Genomic DNA, 4,183 nt, shown 5'->3' with positions numbered 1-4,183 from the left:
ATATTCTTTAAGAAATCCACGCCTCTATGATAGCGCATGAAAAAATATTCTTTAAGAAATCCACGCCGTTATGGTAGCCCTTGAAAAAATATTCTTTAAAAAATCCACGCCTTGTATTAGGCCTTGAAAAAATATTCTTTAAAAAATCCACGCCTATGGTAGCCTTTGAAAAAATATTCTTTAAAAAATCCACGCCTATGGTAGCCTTTGAAAAAATATTCTTTAAAAAATCCACGCCTATGGTAGCCTTTGAAAAAATATTCTTTTAAAAATCCACGCCTATGGTAACCTTTAAAAAAATATTCTTTAAAAGATCCACGCCTATGGTATTAGGCCTTGAAAAAATATTCTTTAAAAAATCCACGCCTATGGTATTAGGCCTTGAAAAAATATTCTTTAAAAAATCCACGCCTATGGTATTAGGCCTTGAAAAAATATTCTTTAAAAAATCCACGCCTATGGTAGCCATTGAAAAAAATATTGGAATTAATTTTGTTCCATATTGAAAATTGGTCTCATATTACCCATAAAGAAGTATAGGGTACCCACAAAAAAAATTTTGCCCGAAAAAATATTTCATCATGTCCTGAGGGTACAAATAAATATTTTTGCTTGATTTATTGGAATTCCTCAAAAATGCCTTTAGGCAGCCATTTTGTTGGGTGCTGGGTGTTAATTTGCCAGATCATGTTCTTTAAAGGCTTAACTAAATACAATTCCTGTTGAGCCAGACAAAGAATAAAATGACAGGCCGTCGGTCAAGTAAACAGTCAACCAAAAGTGATACTTTCCTAAAGAGAAAAAACTACAAAAAATCAATCAAAATTTTGTCATGCTTCAGACTTGTTGCTGGTGATTGAAATATTGTTGTTGTTTTTTAATTTTCTACAATTCTGTGAAATGGTTTTGTAACATTCAATTGTTGGTTGATTCATTATTTTTGGTCTCTTGCTCAATACTGTCACTTGAAACAATTCTTATTTCACGACCACCACCAATACCTCCACCTACCTATCTACTCTACTCTCTTTTTTGTTAATGTTGATAAATGATGCGGACCTGATACAAGAATGTTGATTTTTTTCTGCCAAATTAATAAGTTAATTTATTAAATGGGGTCACTTCAATTAAAAAGCCAACCAGCCATTCGAGTAAAGCACCAATTCAAAAAAATTGAAAACAAATTCTATTTCCACTACAAACTGATCAAGTGTCACAGATATTGGAACGACATATTTGGTCATATGTGGAACGCGTGATGATTCACTTGAAATTATTATGAAGAGGGATTTTTCTTTTCATTGTTTTTGCAATCACGATTTTTATTAAGATCATTATTGGAATGGTATTGTATTGATTCTCATAAATACAGTAATATAAAAAAACAAAAGACTTAAGACACAAACACGAGTTTTATGATTTCATTTTAATTTGAGGAGAAATTATGTGATTTTTTTCTTTTTTAATTTTATTTTTAAATATTTGATGATGTCATTTGGAAAATTTATTGTAAATGAAATCACCCACCACTTATGATAGCAAAATAAAATATTCAAAAAATTCACTTGTATAACAAAATAGGATCTGAAAAATATGCTTAAAAGGTGGTACATTTTAGTCTCATATAGTTTGGTCCTACTTTAAAGGAAACTAATTCCGACGACCTTTTGACATTTCCCTAAATTGAAGAGGACCATAAAATCACAATCTAAAAATTGAGTACGCTAATGTTGCATCGGCGGTGTTTTTTCTTTACCAAAGTAGCCATTATATTTTATACTTTTTAGAATATTTAGAGACCATTGATGTCAAATATGATCCAATATACCAAAATGTGGGTGGCCCCCTGGGAAGCTTCGCAGGGGTTGTGGTTTCGCCCCTCACCAAGGGGGAGAGTGTGCCTTCTGCATGCTCTCCAATTGGTACAGTACTTCGGTGCTGGTGCGCTGGTGGGCGTTTTCCGCCTGTGGCTCAGCCACTGTGAGGTAGGCCTTTTGGCAGGTACTCACATAAAACTCTTCAAGATACCAAAATGTATTTAAAATTTTACCTTTTTTGAAAAGGCTTTTCAAAAAACCGATCTCTTTTAAATATCTGATATTTCATGAAAATCCTCTTTAGATAACTTCTATTCTATATTAGTCGATTTTAGAGAGGTCCACTCAATGGTGAAACTCTTTATTATCCCTTCTTCAATTGATGCTATATTTGGAGGCTATTAATAGAATGGAAATTAATTGTGTAGATATTTTGCTTTAAAGAGCACTTCATTAGAGGTATATTATTACATAGGAAATCTATGTAAAAGGTTTCCTTTTCTAAAGACAACATATATAGAAATGTCCTCTTTATGACCGACTTAGTTTTTTTATTCAATAGAACAATTTTTTTAAATGTCTTCTAGTCACAGAATACTTTTTGATCAATTTTACCTTATTCAGAAAGATGACTCAGATAGGTCTTCTTAATAATGTCAAAAGAGTTTACCTTGTGCAAGGTCTGCTCATAGAAGGTCTGAATGTGTGCAAATTTTATTTTCAACAAATAGTCATTCGACTAAAACTTAATTTGCGATTTTTTATACCAACGCCTTTAATTTTCTTACATAAATTGATAGTAGCGTAAAGAAGACAAGACGACATGTGCCAACTATAGAGGAATAAGTCTCCTTTCCATCGCATATAAAGTCCTATCCAGCGTGCTGTGTGAACGACTGAAGCCAATAGTCAATGACATTATTGGACCATACCAATGCGGCTTCAAACCTGGCAAATCCACCAGATTTTCATTCTGGGCCAAATCCTGGAAAATACCCACGAAAAACTCATCGACACATTCCACATATTCGTCGACTATAAAGCCGCATTCGACAGCCCTATCCATTTAGAGGTGTTTAATGCCATGTCTGTGTTCGGCATTATTGAAAAATTAATACGGTTATGCAGGATAACTTTGAGTGCCACAAGGTCTGCAGTGCCCACAAGGACCTATCGTAGCCCTTCAATACTGAACGCGTATTCAGACAAAGTATCGTGTGACTTATTTAACACCCTGCTGGAAAAGGCCATACGAGACGCAAATGTGAACAGAAATGGCACAATGTACCCCAAACAGCATATCTTACTCGCCTACGCCGACGATATCGACATAATGGGTCGAACCTTTGAACGAATTGAGATAGAGTTTGCAAAAGTGGGACTGGTAGTAAATGGCGAGAAGACGCACAAGTCGTCCAGTAGACTTGGGCCAACTGTGGAATTTGGAAACTACAGCTTCGAGGTAGTTTTTTCCCCATGTAAGGCACACAAATCTATAATTTCATGTGAGGGTCTTCTTTTCGTATAATATACAGGATATATTTTCAAATATTTTCAATAGGCTTCCTTTTCGTAGAAACTCAGAAATACCTTCCTCTTCCCATATAAAACAGGAATGGGCAATTTAAAAACTGCTATTCCATTTGATTCGAAATTTTTGGAAGTCCATTAGTCCGAAACACTTCAATGATCAATGGTGTTTTTTAGTTTAAAAATTGTAAAATATATTTTATATAAAAAGTATCTTTGCTATCTAAAAGATAAACTTGCATTAAATGTAAATAAATCATACTCCTAAAAGTATGCAATAATTTTGAGTTGGAATTTTAACTATGAAAGTTCCACTAAGTGATTCATTTTCCAAATAAAGCGCTTCATTTTATATTTTTGTCGCTAGGGTAGATATTTTGATATGGGTTCAAACTTAAAATCATTAAAGTGTTATTTGTGGTCCCGAAGATTTAAGACATATTTTTCATACAAATGTTTACTTTTATGGCGAACTACGGATATAGCGAACTTTTTTATAATGAACTTCATTTATTTTAATTTGATTATAAGGAACTTCCTGTTAACATATTTAATACATTTTTACGCTATCAATCTTTAAACTATGTCAGCTTTATTTTTTATGAATGATCAGAACGATATTACTTTTAAGGTTCATACATATTTTTCATTGAAAAATAAAAAAACAGATCTCAAAATCAAAATTTCCCAATTAATCACATATAATTTTTCAATTCCCAACCATAAGACATCTATTGAAATATAAATTTGTTATAGAAATTAGAAATTTCTATGCAAATGTATCATTACACTCCTTTTTTATACCCTCCACCATAATATGAAGGGTATATTATTTT

This window comes from Musca vetustissima, unplaced genomic scaffold, assembly GCF_032173495.1.
Source record: "Musca vetustissima isolate MV318-11 ecotype Yass unplaced genomic scaffold, APGP_CSIRO_Mvet_v1 utg112424, whole genome shotgun sequence".
Classification (NCBI taxonomy): Eukaryota; Metazoa; Arthropoda; class Insecta; order Diptera; family Muscidae; genus Musca; species Musca vetustissima.
This window is presented reverse-complemented; position numbering follows the sequence as displayed.